Source organism: Narcine bancroftii, chromosome 10, assembly GCF_036971445.1.
Source record: "Narcine bancroftii isolate sNarBan1 chromosome 10, sNarBan1.hap1, whole genome shotgun sequence".
NCBI classification, from domain to species: Eukaryota; Metazoa; Chordata; class Chondrichthyes; order Torpediniformes; family Narcinidae; genus Narcine; species Narcine bancroftii.
Genome location: NC_091478.1, coordinates 83,202,245 through 83,225,216, shown reverse-complemented (window position 1 = coordinate 83,225,216; position 22,972 = coordinate 83,202,245). Strand labels below are relative to the sequence as shown.

The 22,972-nt window shown below is 38.2% G+C and overlaps 1 long non-coding RNA gene across 6 annotated transcripts in view; it reads left to right on the top strand.

Annotated features, from left to right (window-relative positions):
- LOC138744844 (uncharacterized) overlaps positions 1 to 22,972 on the top strand; it is a 154,948-nt gene that overhangs the window by 10,211 nt on the left and 121,765 nt on the right. The window lies entirely within an intron of this gene.

Sequence of the window (22,972 nt, the reverse complement as noted above, 5' to 3'; positions counted from 1 at the left end):
AACACCCATAGAAATGGAAGTAGATGACCTAAAAAAGAAATTAGAAGAATCTGATAAAAAAGTTAAAGAGACACAGGAGCTGTTAGCTCAGAAGATAGATATAATGGAAAATTATAATAGAATAAACAATATAAAGATAGTGGGCCTTAAGGAAGATGAAGAAGGCAAAAATATGAAAGAATTTATAAAAGAATGGATCCCCAGGGTCCTAGGAAGACCAGAATTACAGGAAGAAATGGAAATAGAAAGGGCACACAGAACATTAGCTTCTAAACCACAACCACAACAAAAACCAGGATCCATTCTAGTAAAAGTCCTAAGATATACAACAAATGAAAATATATTGGAGAAGGCATGAAAAAAATAAGAGAAGACAAAAAAAACCATTGGAATACCAGGGTCAAAATTTTTTTTTCTATCCAGATATAAGTTTTGAACTCCTGAAGAGGAAGGAGTTCAATGCAGCAAAAATGACCCTATGGAAAAAAGGTTATAAATTTATGTTAAAATACCCAGCAGTACTTAAAATAGTTATTCCGGGGCAGCAAAGCAAACTATTCTCGGATCCGGAAGAAGCACGAAAATTTGCAGAACAACTACAAAACAGACAGAGATGAAGATAAGTAACAAGAACAAAAATGACAACAAACTATGTGTATGTATGTATACATATATATATATATATATATATATATATATATATAAAATATATGTGTATATATAAAAAATAGAGTATAGGTAAGAACTAAGAAGGGAAAGAAAGGGAAGAAAGGAAGTAAGGAGGGAATTAAGAGAGTGGCCTTTGTTATATATGAAGATTAAAATCTTTTCTGGGGGGGGCTGGGTGGGGAAGAATAACAGTCACTGCGAAATCAGTTGACGCTTGCGAGCGGATTCGCAAATCCAAATGGAGAGGGGAGATGTGGTTGCCCGACAAGGGACAAAGGGCAACTCAGAAAGGGGAGGGACTATTGGGGTTAAAGGAATTTTAGATATGAGAATAGTGGAAATATTTTATGTTTTAGAAATGTTGTCTTATAATGTTTTCAAAAAAAAAAGCAGAAATGGATAAGAAGGGAAGATGGTGATGAGGAAATGGAAAGGAAAGATAAACAAAGTATGAAATGACTATGTTGAACTATATGACTTTAAATATTAATGGAATATATAACCAAATCAAAAGGAAGAAACTGTTAAATTTACTGAAAAAAGAAAAAAATTGATATAGCATTCGTACAAGAAACACATCTAACTGAAGTGGAACACAAGAAATTAAAGAGAGATTGGATAGGACGTGTAACAGCAGCATCATATAATTCAAAAGCCAGAGGAGTAGCTATATTAATAAACAAAAATGTACCAATCAAAATAGAAGAGGAAATAATAGATCCAGCAGGGAGATACGTAATGATAAAATGTCAGATATATTCAGAATTTTGGAATTTACTCAATGTATATTCACCTAATGAAGAAGATCAAAAATTTATGCAAGATATCTTCTTGAAGATAGCAGATACGCAAGGGAACATACTAATAGGAGGGGATTTTAACCTTAATTTGGACTCAAACATGGATAAAACTGGAAAAAAAAGTAACAGAAAGAACAAAGTAACTAAATTTATAGTTAAATCGATGCAAGAAATGCAACTTTTGGATATATGGAGGAAACAACACCTAAAGGAAAAGGAATATTCATATTATTCGGGTAGACATAAAACATACTCAAGGATAGACCTATTCCTGTTATCAGCCCACATTCAAGGGAGAGTTAGAAAAATGGAATATAAAGCTAGAATATTATCGGACCACTCACCCCTGTTATTGGCAATAGATCTAGAGGACATCCCACCAAGAATGTATAGATGGAGATTAAACTCCATGCTACTTAAAAGACAGAATTTTAGAGAATTCATTGAACGACAAATTAAAATGTACTTTGAAATAAATACGGAATCAGTGAAAGATAAGTTTATACTATGGGACGCAATGAAAGCATTCATCAGAGGGCAAAGAATAAGTTATGTAACTAAGATGAAGAAAGACTACAATCGGGAAACAGAACAGTTGGAAAGGGAAATAACAAATATAGAAAAAATTAGCAATAAAGGAAGATACAACTAAAAGAAGAGAATTGGCAGATAAAAAAATAAAATATGAAACACTACAAACATATAAGGTGGAGAAGAACATAATGAAGACAAAACAGAAATATTATGAGCTAGGAGAAAAAATGCACAAAATTCTAGTGTGGCAGCTTAAGACAGAACAAATTAAAAGAATGGTATTGGCATTAAGGAAAAAGGACAAACAAATTACATATAATCCAATGGAGATCAATTAAAACTTCAGGGAATTCTACGAGCAACTATATCAAACTGAAAACGAAGGGAAAGAAGACAAAATAGATGAATTTCTAACTAAAATTGAACTACCGAAATTACAAACAGAGGAGCAAAATAAATTAATAAAACCATTTGAAATAGAAGAATTACAGGAGATATTTAAAAAAACTACCGAACAATAAAACACCAAGAGAGGATGGATTCCCAATAGAATTCTATAAAACATTTAAAGACTTATTAATTCTTCCCCTCCTGGAAGTAATCAACCAGATTGATAAAATACAAAGCATACCAGATTCATGCAAAACAGCAATAATTACAGTAATATCAAAGACAGGGAAAGATCCACTTGCACCAGCGTCATATAGACCAATATCCCCACTTAACACAGATTTTAAGATAATAGCTAAACTATTAGCAAACATATTGGCTGACTATGTACCAAAAATAGTAAATCTAGACTAAACTGGATTTATTAAAAAAAGATGAACAACAGACAATATCTGTAAATTTATTAACTTAATTCATGCAGTAGAAGGAAATAAAACTCCAACAGTAGCGGTTGCTTTAGACGCAGAGAAGGCTTTTGACAGAGTAGAATGGAATTATTTATTCAAAGTACCTCAAAAATTCAGCCTACCAGAGAAATATATTAATTGGATTAAAGCATTATATAGGGGCCATTGGCGAAAGTGACACTAAATGGATATATATCAAAACAATTTAACTTAAGCAGATCAACAAGGCAGGGATGTCCACTATCTCCCTCACTGTTCGCGTTAGCCAGAGAACAACTAGCAGAACTGATAAGAACAGAAAATAAAATAAGAGGGATAAAAAAAAGAGAAAGAATATAAAATCAGTCTATTTGCAGATGACGTTATAATATACTTAAAAGAACCAGAAATATCAATAAAAGAATTACATAGGAAATTGAAGGAATATGGAGAAGTATCGGGTACAAGATCAATGCAAATAAAAGTGAAGCAATGCCAATGAATAATGCGGATTTCACAAAGTTTAAGAAAGAATCGCCATTTAGATGGCAAACACAAGCAATGTGATACCTAGGTATACAACTAAATAAAAACCTTGGCCATCTATATAAACTCAATTACCATCCATTAATGAAAAAAATTACAAGACGACTTAGAGCATTGGAAAGACTTACCACTAACACTGATAGGAAGGATAAACTGTATTAAAATGAATATTTTCCCAAGGATACAATACCTATTTCAGTCATAACCAATACACCTAACAGAGAAATTCTTTAAGGAGTTAAAGAAAATAATAAGTAAATTCTTATGGAAATGGGGAAACCAAGGATAGCACTAAATAAATTAACAGAATTGGTACAAACAAGGAGGCTTACAACTACCAAACTTTAAGAATTATTATAGAGCCACACAATTAAGATACCTATCAGATTTTTATCAAACAAGGGAAAAACCAGATTGGACCAGATTAGAACTAGAAAAAATAAGGGAGAAGATACCTGAACATATACTATATAAATGGGATGAAAAATTGGTGCAACGTAGGAATACACTGGTATTGCATCATCTGCTCATCATTTGGAAGAAGATTCATGTAGAAAGGAATAAAACAAATTACCAACTACCAAAACTAATATTGACACAAAATCAGCTAATCCCTTTCACAATACATAACCTTCCCTTTAGAGTACGGGAGAGAAAAGGGATCAAAAGAATAGAAAATTGTTTTTCAGGAAATAAATTATTATCCTTTGAACAAATGAAGGATAAATTTAATATAACTCACGATACAATGGTTGGATACTACCAACTGAAAACCTACTTGAAGGACAAATTGGGAAACAGTCCGAGGTTACCAGAAGGAAGCAATTTTGAATATGTGATTACAGACACAATGATAATTAAAAAATTTGTAACAAGCATGTACATCAAACTGCAAGAAAAGGAGAATGAGGAAACAAACAGTAAACCTAAACAAAAATGGGAACAAGTTCTAAACATAAAGATAAAGAATAAAACATGGGAGAAGTTATGCTCCGGAACTATGAGAAATACAATAAACACGAGGTTACGCATGATACAATATAACTGGATACACAGGCTATACATCATACCTCAAAAGTTAAATAAATGGGACCCAACAGTATCAGACAGATGTCTTCACTGTAAAAAGGAAACGGGAACAACAATTCATGCAATTTGGACATGTGAGAAAGAAGAAAAATTTTGGGAAGATCTAAACCAGATATTAAATAAAATCACAAAAAGCAATATACCAAAAAACCCAGAGATCTTCCTCCTAAGTAATATAATAAACAAAGAATTTGGACTCTATTTGGATGGAGCACAAAAAAGATTTGTTCTGATAGCCCTAGCTGTAGCAAAAAAAATGTATTATGTCAACCTGGAAATTAGAAGACAACTTGAGAATACAACAATGGTACATAGAAATGAATAAATGTGTTCCATTAGAAAAAAATAACATATAATTTAAGAAATAACATTACAATATTCGAACAAATATGGGAGCCATACATGAAACACAATAGAGAAATCCTACCATGGACTTCCACCACCTGAAATGACAGAAGGAGAAGATAATGAAAAGAACAGACTCAGTAAAATTTCTTGTTTATTTTTATTAAGTGACAACATTGTTTAACAGGTTTAATGTATCTAATAGATTGAACTTCAAATAAATGGGGAAGGGGGTGAGGAAGGGAGGGAAGGGTGGGGGGAAAAAGGGGGAAAAATGACACTATATATTTAAGAAGAAAAATGTCTGTATGTATCTTGGTCAATATGGTTTATAGTGTGAAAAATAAAAAAATTTTAAAAAAACTTCTTGATATTGGAGGAATAGGTGCAACATTAAGGAAGATAAAGCTTAAAGATTGTGAAGGAAAGAAAAACCTGCAAATCTAAAAAAGAAAAAAGAAAAAACAGAAAATGCTGGAAACAGCAGTTCAGGCAGCATCTATGGAAAGAGAAACAGTTAATATTTTTGGTCAAAGGCCTCTTGTAAAGAGAAAAAAAAAGTTAGTTTTAAGTTGTAGAAACCAAGGGATGGGTAAGAAAAAAGGATTGCATCTGATTGGTTAATGGCAGGGAACCCAGGAGATGAGCTATCAATGGAGCAGAGAGAAGGTGACACTAGGCCCTTTCAAATTGCTGTGTAAAATGGGGTTAACCAGGTAATTTGCCCTATAAGAAAGGGTCCAATCGAGTCAACCTCGTCGGAATCCAACCAGAGTCATAACCTATCTCAGAGGTAGTCAGGGAACCCAGTTAAACTTGCCTAGGTCTCATCCACAGCCAATTTGAAAATGAAAATGGCCGACCCGCTTACTCTGGTGACATCAGCACTTGCGTGCATGCCTCACCAGGAAGCCAGCATCTGAACATCTGGAAGTACTTCTGGTGAATGCGTGTCACGTCATTACAGGGCATGATCCCCCCTTAAATCACCGGGTTGGTAATTTAATGGGTCAACCACCCCCCCCCCCCCCACCGCAATATGCCCCAGTAATCACACCTGGGTCCCAGGAGAGCTACCCAGGAGCTGCAGTTTAAAAGGGGATAGTGTTTATAAATAGCGGCCAGGGTGTGCTTATGAAGAGGGAAAACTGAACTAATATCACAGAAGATTTACAGCAAAAACAAAATGAACAAATGTGATATGGACAGAGAAAGTAAATAAACACAAGAGGAAGAATTCAATCAAGTCTGGAAGGCTGTGACCATGGTCAAATGGAAAATTATCCAAAATTCCTTGTCACTAGAGTGGTGAGAGAGATACGTCAAGGATTTCACAGCTGACTAGGCACATTTACAGGTCGTCAAATTCATCTATCCTAACATTTCACCATGGCTCTTCAAACCTTTAAGCAAAATTGGAGGTATAAATTGAAAGACTGCAATGCAGCTGGGCCAGGACGTTCTAGATAGAGCTCGTATAGAAATTGGACAATTCAGACCGTTGTGTTTTAGCATGAGCAACAATCCATTTTGCACGAGTTTAAAATATGCCAGATCTTTCTGGATTTATGGAGATTGGAAGCTGACTGTTAATGAAGTCTTGTAAAAACACTGAAATGCTGGAGAAAGGCTCAGATCTGAAACATTGACAATATATCTTTATCTCCTATGGACGCTCCAAGACCAACCAAGTTCCTCCAGCATTCTGGAGTGTTTGTAGTTCAATCACAGCATCTGCAGACTTCCGTGTTTCACTCATTAATGAAGTTTTGGCCTTGGAACAGTATCCAGTTTCGAGAATAGAAGACAGATTTGCAGTTTTACCTGCAGGACCACAGATCACAATGTTGATAACAGGGATACCTATTGACAGACATGTTAGTGGAGTGCTCCAAGAGATTTTGGCTGTCGACATACCCAAAGGCACACACACACTGACTAGGCTTACATTTTAGCTTTCGCTCAAGCAAAGGGCGAGGGGCTTGTTTCAGGCATTCCCAAGTTTGCTATATTCTTTGGTGATGCCCTCCTTTGGGGAAAAGAACACATGAACAAACACAGATTTATTACAATATGAAAAGGAGCCTTTTCGACCCAAATTGTTCATCATAACAGCTCCCACCAGAACGATCCTATCAGGATATCGCCTCAAACCGTGCATCTTGGCGCCTCACAGTTCGGCGGGCAGCAACCTCCTTTGAAGAAGACCGCAGAGCCCACCTCACTGACAAAAGACAAAGGAGGAAAAACCCAACACCCAACCCCAACCAACCAATTTTTCCCTGCAACCGCGTCTACCCATCCCACATCGGAATTGTCAGCCACAAACGAGCCTGCAGCTGACGTGGACATTACCTCCCCATAAATCTTCGTCCATGAAGCCAAGCCAAAGAAGAATTCCCTCTCGTGCCCTTTAAAAAGGAATTATGCTGCACAACTACATCAACTGGCAAGTTAGAGAGTGGCCAATTGGCCCTTGCAAGGGGAGAAAACTGAAGCATCAAGAAGAAACCCATACATCCATGGGGAGGGTATGCAAATTCCACACTGATCCAACCTGGAGCTTGGATACAAGTAGTGCAAATCCATAAGAAGTGTTGAACAAACTGGAAATGGCAGGCATTTGTCTAAAAAGTAGTGCTTTTCTAGTGAAATATGGTAGGTGGGATTCTGCATGGTCTTTAAAAGATTAAACCGCAGTTCATGAGAAGGCAGAAGCCAATACTCCATCACCACAATGCCTGTGATTATTGGACAATCAATAGGCAGATCCTATACTGACCCAGGATAGTCTACGAAGAGAGAGAGAGATTTTGAAAGATGTTGTTATTAATGTGGCATTCACTTGGGTTAAGGGTGAGATACAAATGATATAAATTGAATGCATATAGTTGATCCCATCCAAGCCAGCAGATTTCAGTCCTTTTAGAGACCATCTCATGATCTTCAACAGATATTCTCTTGGTTAAAAAAAATTGCAGGTGATCTCTGCAAGAGCTGCATTTGCAAACGTGCTCTCAACAGGCTTGAAGAAAATAAACTCAATTATGCCTCCACATAATGTTCTCCCAAGTCCTCTCTTAAGCTCTTTCCTGGATAACACATACTGCTCATGATCCCTTTCTGTTTCCTGCTTCCTATATCTAATGTATGCTTCCTTCTTCCTCTTGACTTTTGCCTGACTTTTTTCGTCAGCCACAGTTCCTTTTTCCTACCATCTTTCCCTTGTCCCAGAGGGACAAATCTTTCTTGAACCCTGCACAAGTGGTCCCTAAGCCTCCTCAACATTACTTCTGTGCTTTCACCCTTAAACACATTTCCATTTGCTTGTTCCTGCCTCGCCCTTTCATAATTAGCCCTTCTCCAGTTAAGCACTTTCCCAGTTTGACCTTTTCCATAGCTACGTTGAAGCTAAGGAAGATTTGTTCTCTCTCACCAAACTGCTCCCTCAAAGAGGTCCATCACCTGACCAGGTTCATTCCCCAGAACCAGATCCAATGTGGATCTAGTCGGCCAGTCCACGTACTGTGTCAGGAATCCTTCTTGAACACACCCGACTAATTCACCCCCAACTGTCCCTCTTGCAGTCGGTAGGTGCCAGTCAATATTAGGGAAGTTGAAATCACCCATAACTACAACCCTGTATTTCCCACACCATTCCAAAATCTGCCTGCCTATCTGCTCCTCAGTGTCCCAAGAGCTATTTGGGGGCCTATAGACTTCTCCCAGTAAAGGGATAGCTCCCTTCCTATTTCTGACTTCCACCCACACTGACTCAGTGGACACTCCCTGTGCAGTGTCCTCCCTTTCTACAGCCATGATACTATCACTGACTAGTAATGTTGCTCCCTCCCACCCCCGATTTTCTACCTCTCATCCTATTCTTTTTAAAAACACCTAAACCCAGGAACCTGCATCAGCTAATCTTGCCCTTCCTCCAGCCAAGTTTCACTAACAGCCACAGCATCGTAGTTCCACCTACTGATCCACGCTCTGTTAATCCCTCTTATTCCTAATATTCCTAGCATTGAAATAGACACATTTAAAACCCTCCAACTGGCTACATTTATGTTTTGTCCCCTGCCTGTCCTTCCTCACCAGATCAGAGCACATAGCTTCATGCATTTTTCTTCTACCCTAATCTCTGTCCTCACATTCTGATTCTCACCCCTCCCCTCCAAACTAGTTTAAACCCTCCCCAACAGCTCTAGCAAACCTGCCCACCAGGATATTGGTTCCCCCTCCAGTTCAGGTGCAGCCCGTCCTTTTTAATCAGGTCAGACTTTCCCCAGAAAAGATCCCAATGATCCACAAATGTGAACCCCTGTCCCTGGCACCAACTCTTCAGCCACACATTCATCTGTCACAACTTCCTGTTCCTACCTCTCTGGTGCATGCCACAGGGAGCAATCCTGAGATTACTACCCCTGAGGTCCTGCTGTTTAACTTCTTTCCTAACTCCCTGTAATCCCCCTTCAGGACCTCATCCCTACTTCTATCTATATTTGTCCCCACATGGACCATGATATCCCTCCAGAATCCTGTGAACTTGATCAGAGACATTCCTGATCCTTGCACCTCGGAGACAACATTCTATCAGAGAGCCTCGATTTTGTCCACAGAACCTTCTATCCACTTGTCTAACCAACAAGTCTCTAATCACCATCACTCTCCTCTTCTCCCCACTTCCTTTCTGAGCCAGGGTGCCAGCTTCTGTACCCGACCTCCTTGGTAGATCATTCCTCCAACAGTATCTAAAACAGTAAACTTGTTGAGCAGGACAGCCACAGGGGTGATATGGAGATATGTCTGTTGCCCAAGCAGTGGGACCACCCCCCCACATGCTAATGACAGATCAAGAGGAATGATGAAAATCGATCCAGTTTGAGGCCAGCAGCATCACAGGAGTTGCCATGCCAATGTTCAGTACAGCAGTTCAGCTGCCTTCAGGACTCTGAATTTTTCCTCGGGGTTTACTCTCAAACCCTTTCCCATGAGCTAGTAAAGCCACAAGGCCGTGGAGGTTTGAAATCGGAGTTTCCCCTCTCCTAGAGGAGTTACCATGTGGTTAATGAGCCTCACAGGCCCAGAGCAACTGGTTTCAAGGTGCCAGTGGTTCTCCCTTGCCCCTTCTCCTGTCAGTGAGAACAGCTCCACCAGGCATAAGAAATACACCACACGTGAAGGCCAGGAGTTGGACTTGGTTGTCAGAGGCTGTTTGAGGTGCACGCCACAAAGAGCAATTGTGTAGCAGTGGGACCTTGTTCCCACTATCAACCTTCAGCTATGACAACCTTTAGAGTCATGGATGTCATAGCAGCAAAGACCAGTGAACAATGAAAGTGAATTGGCATTGATAACATAGGCATGGCATTAGACATTAAATTTGCGAAATGCCGGTCGAAGGCAGGCTGCTTTCTGATGGGTGAGAATTGAGCATTAGTATCTCATCACATTCTATTAGACATCAATTTCCCTCTCTCAACCTCTTGCACTTTTGTCTAAAACTATCAAGTGTCCAGCTAAGAATTAGAGAGCAACACAATAGAGTTTGATACATATTATCAGTGGCTGTGAGCAGGATCTGAATAAATTGTGATGTCAAGGTATTTTACCACGCCATCACGGCTGCTCAATTGTCAGTCGATGGAACAATTAGTTTTCAATTGATCAGCAAAGCTCCACTTTAAACAGGATATCTGACTTGTTGCAATTTGTCTGATACAAAGTAGTACACTTAGAAAGACCATATAAAAGCATTAAGAAAATTGAATTCACTGTGGATCAATGAGTCTGAAGCAAATTGAATATCCGAACTAAGTAGGACATCATAGTTAATTTTGTTAACAGAAGGAAAATGTAACTACAGTACAGATAGATTTTAATCAGAGGCCCAAGAGAGATCTAGCTTCACAAAGAGAAAATAAAGCCCTATTCAGTTGTACGTTTGGGATCAAGATTGGCCCCCAAGAAGCAATTATGAAACATGATGTACAATTAACCTATGCCTATAGATCACAGTGCAGGAGCCATTTAAACATTATGTTGTTTGTTCATTGTAATGACACTGAACGCAACTTAAATTAACTACACTGCTGATTGGCAGCAAACATCATAAAATATAGGAGCAGAAGTAGGCCGATCGGCCCATCGAGTCTGCTTCACCAAATTAAGCCAACTTAACAGGGACAAAAAAAAGTTGTAACTAGCCAGTTAAAGGCAAACCCTGCTGTGCCCCTGAAATTGATCGAGGCTGTTGGCTGTCATGTTGGAAGCGAATCAAAGAAACACTGAACAGCAGCAAAATACGAGATGGAGTGGATTCCTTCACCTGCATGTATCCCTTTAAGTGGGATCTCCAGGGACACGTCCAGAAATGCAAGGGCCATAGAGATCTCTTTTGAATTGGATACCCAGCCCCTGACCATCTCCCTCACCCTCTTATTTGCAATGAAAGCAATAATATTTTTCTGTTCCACAAGAATGTAAACCATGCACTTAATCTCAGCACTCTTTGCAAGATTGAACGACTAATAGCAACTTGGTTGAATTTAGTTACAAGTGGTCTCATACTTCTTGTTTCAAAATACCCATTGACAACTGGAAAGGCTTTCCTGGGCCATTCCAGAGAGTAATCAAGAGTCAATCACATTGACAAACAGGATAGCATAATAGTCCAATGTGATAGTACAGATTCTATCACCAATGTGTATATGTACATTTGTACAGATGGCAATGTAGGATGACTGTCATTGGCTGAGAGTGTAGTCACACCTACTGGCATGTCTTAAAGTATTGCTCCTAGCCAGACCAGGTCATTCTGGACTGGTCGATCTACTTGTGATATGCTCCAGTCTTTTAGTTAATAAAAGCCTTGCTTTGGATCAACAAGCCTTTGGTTCTTTCGACGCGCATTACATCCAATATCAACAGAGGTAATCCAGATATGTTCCTGGCCAAAGTTAATAAAGGGGTTAGTGATGGCCAGGCCATTGAAATCAGGGATAGACTGTTAGTTTCATTCACAATCTGGGCAAGAAAGCAAGAAGTAATAGAACATAGTACAGGCCCATTAGCCCACAATATTGTGCTGGCCTATAAAAACCTACTCATCAATCTAGACCTTCTCTATATTACAGCCATAACCCTCTATTTTTCTTCCATCCATCTGCCTGTCCATATATTTGCCTGTCTAAAAGTTTTTTCAATGTCCCTATTTATTCAGCCTTTATCCAAATTCTTCACCCAACTCTGTATCCTGTGAATATCCTGTAAGACATAGGATTAGAAATAAGCTATTCAGCCTATTGAGTCTGCCCCACCATTCAATTGTGAGCTGATCCATTTTCCCACTCAGAAAGATATTCTTCATATGAGTATTTTCATAAGTTTTCCCCCTTTCTTGTTACAGTTATAGAACTGTGAACTTCAAGAGCAAATTGGTCTTACTTACTTCAAAGCCACTTAATTTGAGTATCTCCTTTGATAAGGATAATACAAGACAGAAACCATATCCTTCTCTCTCCAGAGACTACTGTTTTACCCCTGTGCCTTCCAAAGGATGGTCAATTTCTTCAGTCTGGTTTTAAAATGTCTCTCTCTGCCTTTATTTATGTTTCTCTGAAATCATGTGACAGGACATCACTACTGTTTCACTTTCATTTCTGTCCTAAACACTACTCATAGTAGTGCCTTTCTTAAAGTTATCATTGCATGTCCATAAAAACCTTTAGCGTCATCTCTGTCCAGGACTACAGGTTTAAGAGGTCTTTGTAAAGTCTGAGCATATATCACTCTCGGAAGAACTTTCTTAATTGCACAGCTGCCATCACCCATTGTTCTGAATCAATTAAGACCCACTTCAGTTCCATTAGAGTCTTGTCCTTCCAGACTCAGTGAATCTGAAATGAACTCCCCCTCTGAGTCTCTGTAAATGAGATGTGACCTGTGTGTGACCCTGTATCCAGCACACAAACTAACTTTACTAAGAAATATATATTTTATAACTAACAATGAACACAAATCTGTTAACGCACCTAATTTAATGAATTGTATTCTTCTTTGGAACTATTACAACGGACAAGAAACATTTTGTAAATCCTCATCACTGAAATAGCTGGAATTAATACCTGCATTATTCTAATGCCTGCAACATTTTTCAATTGCATTACATTTATCTGCAGAAAATATGAAAAAAACATCAATCATATAATAACTAATGCAGCACCTAGTTTCTTTTAGACTTCTTTATTTCCTGTATGGATGAAGAATGTTTGACTAGTTTTACTTGTAGCATCCTGGAGGCATTATGGTTTCAGATCAGCCATTAACTAATATCATTATATTACATTTGTGGTTCTAATGCACAAGACAATACTGCCAATATTATCAACAATGAAACTCCAGAAGTAAGATTCTACTTGTGGCAAGAAATTGAATGATACAAAGAAATATACAATAAAAGAACGCTGCATTGTACAGCAGTGCCAGTTTTTCTACTGATATGAGGAGAACCATATTTAAATGTGCAGAAGGTGTGGTCCAGTGACCACATGCCATTTTCAGAATCTCACAAAAAGTTTGTTTACCTGTCTGATCTTCAACCATGAAAGCAGCTCAGAGTGGCATCTTGCAGCAAGTGCTGCAAAAGGTGAGAGAATTACTGCTGATGAAGATGTTTCAGGTACAAAGATATGCACACCATTTCTCTGGGGCATGAATGGATATCATAGCTGTGGAGATATATACCCAGCCACAAAAAAAAAATCAGCTGTCATCTTACCAATACTTATCTATCTGGTCTATTCATGCATCAGAGAAGATTCCATTGTCATGCCTTTTTAATACACAGGCCTTCTTCCATCCATTAAGATTTTTTTATTCCTGTTTAAGACATTGTTGCAGAGCATTATCACTGATTAATATGTCCATGAGCATTTGTGCATAGATGCATTCTGAGCAGAAGATGATGCAGCCCTTTTTAAACACCAGGGGTAAGGCACTCTGGATAGTACTACTTGCATTTTGCAATTAACTCTCCAGTTCAATTCCATATTGAATACAAAGTTGTTGATTTTCTCAGCTCAGGTATTAACCCAATTTAATTTACTTAATAAAACCAGAGGTTAAAAAAATAAACAAACATTTTAAAATGTGCTCATTACTCAAAATCATGGAATTTTTGAATCCCAAATAGAACATTCACTGTTCAGATCCATAAATAGTTCATGGCTTTGTAAACCCTAAATAAGAGAGGTTAAAGGCTTACTCCTCATACTTCTGAGTAGTGAATCATTATTTTGAGACAATAAGGTAATATTGAGGGCCTCAAAAGGTGACATTAATTTGAAATATTAAAAATAAAGGGGTTTCCTTAATTTAATGTGGAATTAAGAAATCAACATTTTTAAAAAATACGTAAAATTCCCATTATCCCGAAATCAAGCAAATGTCAGCCTCAAGCAACTGGCAAAGAAAAAGATGTGGTAAATAAATAGGTTAAAAAAAAATACAGAAGTTTAAAATTGGTTCCCATTTGTGGTCAGTTTACTAAACCATGCACCACACAATCTCAAGCAAACGGCAAGTTCACTTATTCTGCATCTAGCAATCCCCACAGATGCTGGATACCAGGGGTTTTACTGTATATAATTTGTAAAGTGGTTACTCAAAGCATCCTATGGACCAAATGAAATAAAGATTGTGTACTCTTTGAGGTCCATTATCAAGTATGGATCCATATTCTTTCAATATCAATCACAGCTCTCAATGTGTCAAAGTGCTCCAGGTTGGATCTCCTTCCAGATTTTTTTTCAGCTTGAGTGACTCCATCCAAACAAATTTTGAGAATCTAGTCTCCCAGAAGGAATCAATGCTATTTGAAATCTGAAACTATCAAGTGGCAACAATTTTTCTAATTCTCCCATTGATCTGCAACTCATTTAGTGTTCATTATTTTGACACCTTTGCATTTCACAAACAAGGCATCATTTTTTTTCACCTGTTTAAAATTACAGCAAGCATGTTGCCTTTTGGTGAATATAATGTGTCAGTGAGCTCAGTGTCACCAATTAAAGGAAGCACCATCTGATTATTGTCAACAGTGGGCTTGAGAGTATTCTTGACATCGCACTGGAAGCACAGAAAGTGAAGAAGTCAGCTTTCATCACCCAATGTTCTAGTTTGTAGAAGTCACGAAGTGACTGTGGTCTGAGTAACGACCTCTCATCTCGTTTACATTTCTTGAACTCTCTCCTTAAATATTTACCACTATATAAACAACTGAGCAAGACAGAGCCCACTGGTCATTTTTTTTCTCCCAAACTGGAAAACAAATCAACTTTGCCAGAACAAGTTCACTGAAGAATATCACATTTTTCAGTTATATTCATAATTAGTTTAAATGGCATATTGGGATTTTATTTTAACTATACTACTATAATGAGAATCATGAAATAGGTGCCCTTTAAATGTACAAGTTTTCCAACCCACTGATCAATAAATAATTGCAGGATTTGAAAACTCTTAAGCAAGAGAGCTCAGATACTTTCATGTTTATGAAAGGGATATCAATGCTTCTGGTCAATAAAGCCGGATTAATCATGGGTGGCAGGGTTAGTTTCACTATTAACCCTAATGTGCCAGTAATCCAGGTTTGAATCTTTAAGGAGTATCTACCTTCTCCCCATATCTGCATGGGTTTCCTCCAGTTTCTTCCCACCCTTCAAAAACTACGGGAGTTGTAGGTGAAGTGGGGTATTTGTGGCCAACACAGGCTCGTGGACCCAGAAGGGCCTGTTACTGTGCTGTAAAAAATTGTTGAGTGACTTAGTTTGAAACATGAGAAATTGCAGCATTTTTCTAAATTGTTTAATGAAGCTCATCAAAATGAAAAAAAATGACCAAGTAATGACTCACCATCATTCCCTAAACCAACTCTTCACAGAATAGACAGAGGCATGAACAATTATCCAGTGCGATAAGCAATTGACCTTATAGATCTTTGATCCCTCAATTTATGGCAAGCATCTTGAAGAAGCTTGCTGAAGTAATTTGGCCCCTTCATCTCATTTAGTTATGTTTTATAAATTATATTCCAGGATTTTTTTTAATCTATTTTTTTTATATTTTATATTTTTTTAAACCTATTTTTCTATAGGTTCCAATATCAACTTTGCCCTCTACATAGTTACTGAAATATTAATTAAAATGATTCTTGCTTCCTGGCCTGTTCGTTTTCAATTTTTTTTTCATGCATTTGGCTCATCAGCCAATTTGAGGACATCAACTGATACTGAACAGGGTTTCCCTGTTAAATAGATAGAACAGGAAGGAGAAAGAAAGGAATTCCATCCACAGATCTTGGAGATATGCTTTCATCAAGATCAGTGACAATTATCATCTTGCCAATGGCCACAAAACACATCGCAATAATTTCCTGAAATACGAGGCAAGCCCATTCGTTGCCTTCATTTGCCTCAAAATTAAAACACATCCAATTGCCTCTTTAACTCATCACTGGCTGTAGCCATTTCCTTCCCTGATGACTGGCTTGACAACATATCACATGGTATTCCAGATAGGATCAACTTTTCAAATGTTCATGATTTTTGCAAGCCAGTTCTTTACTTGCCATCTTTCCAGTTGATAATGTTACATTTATATTTACTCAATCATGACAAGACTCCAAAGTTTCCGACAGAAAAGGCAAACATATCACCTGCCATGTTAAAGAAGGATGAATGGGAGTTGGCCTGTTGTCCATTGTTCAAAGAGGCGCTGGCTGACTTATACGAGTAAAATGTCTGGCACATGTTTTAGGACCCAATGCTGGTTGCACTCATGAACATTAATATGACATGTTTCCTGGATATCAAGTATCCTCATAATTATTGCACATCATCATCTACTAAACTTATTTAACTCATTCAGGAGCCCAAGGCTAACATTCCACTGTTCAGATGAACTAAGAGGTAGAGGTAGAGATGTACAAAATAATAATAGCCTGTTGTATTACCATGAGCAATAATCCAACTGCACTATTAAAAGGGGAACATTTATGTAGAACCATGGAAGAAACAACAAATTGAAGAAGTTGTAAGAAACAAACCAGCTTCCATTGTTCTAGAAGTTTTAGAATCTAAAGGTGGCACATCATAAAAATTGTCCAAACAGAGGTGGATTCATGAGAGAACAATCAGAAACTATGTATGAAGAGAAGCAAAAACACAATGCTGAGAAACTCAGCAAATAGTGTCCTTTATATAGCAAAGGTAAAAATACATAATGGACGTTTTGGACTTGAGCCCTTCATTAAGGTATGGAAAATGCTGGCAGATATCCAAATAAAAGAGTGTTGGGTGGGGGGGCATGGACACAAAGGCAGGAGGAAATAGGTGGAGAAGGGAGGGAGCAGCAGGGAGGGAGGGAGGAGGGGTAGCTAGGGGAATAGAGATGGAAGGGGGGGAAAACAGGAAGGGGAATAGAGGGAAAGGGGGAAGAGAGCTGGAAGGAGAAAGTGGAGGTGGGGGAAGGGGAAAGTGGGGGGGGGTGGTGGGGGAAAGAGAGCAGTTAGTAGGAACCAAAAAAGTCAATGTTAATGCCATTTGGCTGGAGAGTGCACAGTCAGGTGTTATTCCTCCAATTTACGGGTGGCCTTGGTACACAAGGCCATGGATAGACATGTGAGTGTGACACAGAACTGAAATGGTTATCCACTGTCAATGGTGCTAAGCATCTGTGCTTCCAGACTATACTGTGGTGGTCGCACTATAGCCATAAGTATTTCAGTGTCAAATTGGCAGCAAGTGTTTGCCTTATGTTTTCGCAGTCGTTTGTCGCAGTATCTCTGGGTCATCTCACTGGAATTTATTCTTACCTCCTTCTTGAGCACTGACTCCAAGTAATAGTTCACCTCTATCTTACTTTGTAAAATTCACAGACTTATGCAAACGTGCCATGTCTCCACAGTGAGGGGATGGGCACTATTATATAACAGTCCTTTGTTGCTGCTTGGAATGGCTGTAGAAGCAACAGCAGCTTAAGGTGGTGCAATATCTGCTTCATTGAACTTTGGAAAGTAATGCATCATATTAAATTGGAGTGTTCAATTGTGCTGCAGCAAGTTGTCCCAGAGGAAATGCATGAACTGCTTTGTTATGCCAAAAAGATGTTCACAAAAGGTTGGCGTCATTTGATTCTAAATCTTGCTAGTTACAATCTGCAGTCAAAGTTGAAAGGGTTATAATTTTTCAATCTAGTGCCTTTTATGGCAAAGAGCTTTAGATCAGTCAGCCAAGTCACTCAACTTTCCCTGTCAGTTGTGACGTTTTAATTGGTCTATTGTGCAAATGTATCATCCGTGACAAACTAGAGAACACCTTGTTTCTCAAATGCTGTCTGGCCTATCCCTATGATTGTTCCCATTTACCACCTAAATGTGCCCCGTAATGTTTGGGACAAAGATTTTTCTTCCTTTATTTGCCCCTATGCTCCACAGTTTTAAATTTTTAATCAAATAATTCACATGTGATTAAAGTACACATTCCAGATTTTATTCAAGGTTATTTCTTTACATTTTAGCTTTACCATGTAGAAATTGGTCTCTCACCAACTTCATAATTATTTCTGAATATTAGTTTAAAGGTTCTGGGTTTCAACACAGGATTTCCATTTTTTTAAAAATACGAAGTTCTCCCATTTCAGGGTACCATAATCTTTGGGACCTTTGGCTTTGCAGTTGCTTGTGATTAATTGTTTCATTGGTGCAGGTATAAGAGAGCTAGGATTGCTACCAAGTTTTTGATCACCTTTGGAGTCTGTAGTTGCCACCTTTCAACATTAGGCCCACAGTTGTGCCCAATGAAAGTCAAATAAGCCATTATGAGGCTAAAATAAAACCCAATAAAACAGTAAGAGATGTCACCCAAACCTTAGGATTACCAAAATCAACTGTTTGAAACATCATCAAGAAGACTGGTAAGATCAGTAATCACAAAGAGATTGATAAGATAAGGAAAACCTCCACTGCTGACAAAAGAATTCTCATCATAATGAAGAAAAATCCTCAAACGCCTGTCCAGCAGTTCAGAAACACTCTGCAGGAGGAAAGAGTGGATGTGTCAATGAAGACTTCATGATCAGAAATACAAAAGCTACTCTGCAAGGTGCAAAATACTAATTAGCCACAGAAACAGGATGGCCAGATTACAGTTTACCAAGAAGCATTTAAAAGAGCCTGCAGAATTCTGGAAAAAGGTCTTGCGGATCGATGAGACCAAGATTAATCTGTATCAGACCGATGGAAAGAGCAAAGTGTGGAGACATTAAGGAACTGCCAAGATCCAGAGCTACCACCTCATCTGTGAAACATGGTGGTGAGGGTGTTATGGCCTGGGCATGTATGTCTGCCACAGGTACTGGCTAACTTATCTTCATGATGTAACACCTGTGGCAAAATAAATTCTGAGGTGTTCATAATAACATTTTGAAATAGACAACCTGGCACTTAAGCCAAATCCATAAAACCAGCATTATTGTTCTCAATTGAAAGACTGAAACAATAAGTGTTTACTAAGGAAGACATCTGTTCAAACTGAAGGTCATCTGCGATATGACTCAGGTTTTTGGGAAACTGAAACTGAAAAACCAATATAGATAAAGAAAGTCATGTGATTAAGACACTTGTAAAAGCAGCATTTTAGTTTATCAGAAAGTCATCTGGAGAGACAGAATTAATGTGACTTCAGGAAAGAAGATCACTTCTCCTTGTCAAGGGATAGCAGTAATACCGTGGCTATTGTAATGGTCATTTCTGATTGACCCATGTCTGAGTAAAGGAAACTGAATCAGTCCTGCATTTGGATCATGATCATTCTAATGGTCATTTTGTTTAAATCTTGTCTGGATTTGGGGAAGTCACAAGTTTCATAATGCCTACGCAAGGAAGACTGAAGTTGTAACAAATCTTTCATATGAAGGAACATTCCTTTGAAAGCAACTTGACAAGAATTCATAAGTTTTGAGATGTCTGATGACTTGGTCTCTCACCAACTTCATAATTATTTCTGAATATTAGCTTAAAGGTTCTGGGTTTCAACACAGGATTTATAAGACTGAACTTTGAATTAACTTATCAGAATTGTGCCTAAGCTATAACAGTTTGGGTATCTCACAGACACACAGACAGACACAGACACAGACACAGACACAGACACAGACACAGACACAGACACAGACACAGACACAGACACAGACACAGACACAGACACAGACACAGACACAGACACAGACACAGACACAGACACAGACACAGACACAGACACAGACACAGACACAGACACACAGACACACAGACACACAGACACACAGACACACAGACACACAGACACACAGACACACAGACACACACACACACACACACACACACACACACACACACACACACACACACACACACACACACACACACACACACACACACACACACACACACACACACACACACACACACACACACACACACACACACAGAGTTGTTTAGATTTAAGTAAGGTTATATTATTAATAATTATTAATAAAAATTGTATTAAGATACCGTTGTCTTGGTGAATTTCTATTGCTACTGGTCTATGGCACAACAAGTTGAGGGCTCATCCAGGATGTATCCAAAATTGGAGCTGATTGATTTTCAATTTGTTTGGTTAAATTCCTTTTTGAAAGCCAATTAAAATGCACACATGTGTGTGGAAAAACAGCAGCAATGGATATCAATAAGTTTTTTTTTGGGATAGCCAATCTTTGCAGATTTGCAGGGGGTTACAAAGAATGAGTTGTTGGCTATCGCACACAAGTTGGAAATTCCAGGGGTAAAACAGTCAATGAGAAAAATAGCAACTCAGAAAGTTATAGCGGACCACAATGTAAAAGAGGGGACATTTGGAGATGAGGACTTAAAACAATTTCACAATAGTAAAACCCTTGAGCAGCAGTTACAGTTGGAAAAGATTGAACTAGAAAAATACAAATGAGAGCAAGAGAGTGAATGTAGTATGAGTTAGAAAAACTTAAATTGGAGGCGAAGCATGCAGAGAAAGAAAAGGGAGTTTGAAAGAAAACAAAGGCAGTTTGAGCTACAGTTAGAAAAGTGAGAAGCAGGGGAAAAAAGGAACGAATGAGAGAAGAGAGAAGAAGCAGATTCACCTCATGGTCCTTGTGAGAGGTTCATGACTAGTCGGGAGGTGAAGTTAGTTCCTCCATTTAATGAGGCTAAGATTGATAAATAAATACTTTCAGCATTTTGAGAAAGTTGCTGATAGCTTAAAATCGCCAAGAGACCATTGGTCTCTCATGTTACAGAGTGTGATTAAAGGAAAAGCTCAGCAGGCTTACTCTGTCCTTACCATCCGACAAACTGCTAATTATGTTACTGTAAAGCAAGCTGTGCTTAATGCTTATGAATTAGTTCCAGAAGCTTATAGACAAAAATACAGCAATTTGAGAAAATCAGTGAAACAGTCTTTTACAGATTTTCCATATGACAAAGCTGTGTTTTTTGACCAAGGTGCACATCAAAAGAGATAAATGGTGACTAAAACAGACATAAATAGTTTGTCTTAGATGAGGAAATTAAAAGGTACATTCCTCAGGACATAAAAGCATTTTTAAATGAAAAGGGTGGATTCTGCTAAATTAGCTGATGAGATGTTTTAATCTACAAGGTTAAATTTGTACCAAGCAGAACTTTCCAAAAGGATAATATGAAATATCCAAGTAAGTTAGAAAAGAAATTGGGAAGTAACACTAGGGGTAAAGAAGAAGGGAAGCAAGAAAAGGAAAAAAACCTTCATGTCCACTTTTCACTATTGTAAGAAACTTGGTCATGTGATAGAAAATTATTCTGAGCTGAGGAAAAAGAAAAAGGAGGCAAGACCAGATGCCTATATTCAAAGAGATGAAACACAGAAATAAAAATGGCTCTAGACCAGCTGTTAAAATTAAGGAGGAATTCAAATATTTTCTGTCAGAGGGTAAGGTTTCGTTAGAGGAAGGGCACCACAAGTAACAGTACAAAACCTGTTGAGGTGCTGGGGCCACCCAATCCCTCATGTTTAACAGTGTTTTTGAGTTTGTTGAACAGACGGCCGTGGGTGACATAAATTTGATTTGGGGTTCGGGGGTGATTCGGAATCGATACCTCTGCACAAGATAATGTTGAAATCAGAATTAGTTAATGGACCTGTTATGATTGGGATCAGATCAAGTTTACCAGTGGTTGGGGTTTCATTGTTATTAGGAAATGATCTTACAGAGGGTAAAGTTGTCCCTGCAGTGAGGTTAACGGATAAACCAGTCAATGATGAGACCAAGATAGATTCTGATATAGATCCAGCTTGTGCAGTAATGCGGGCTATGGCTAAAAAGCTTGCCAGTGAAGACGATGCTGTACAGATTGATTTAGAAAGGACAAAGAGTCTGTGATAATGCACAAGAACACACAGGTAGTAATGACCTGCCAAAAATTTTTCATCTTTCTTTATTGGACCAGAGTGCTAGTGTTAAACATTTGTCATTATCTCAAAAGGAATTTATAGAGAGGCAGAACAGAGATCCTGATCTTTCTGAGGTGAGAGATAAGGTTCTCTCTAAGGAGGAAATTAATAAAGTGCCAGTTGGATATGATTTCAAGGAAGGAGTGATGAGGAAGTGAAGACCACTTAATATCTTTGCCAATGAAGAATGGACAGTTGTTCACAAGGTTGTAGTTCCTTAGATTTTAACCATTGCTCTGTCCTTAATATTATGATGCCCTGAGATGAGGGGACTATATATAAAAAATGCTGGAACTTCCACATGGTCAAGCCAAAATGTATACAAATACCTTTAATAAAATCTGGAATGTGCACTTTAATCACATGTGAATTGCTTAATTTGAAATTTAAAACTGTGCAGCACATGGGGCAAAAAAAAGAAAAGAAGTGTCTTTGTTCCAAACATTATGGTTCCGGCTGATGGCAGCGGGCTCTCCAGGCCATGATGCTACCGAAGCAGAACAAGTGGAATGCCGTGCTCAATTTTTAAAAAAAGATGAAGATTGGCAAGTAGCGCTGAGAAGAGCTACAAAGTAAGGTGAAGGTGTGGAAGAGGTAGCACAGC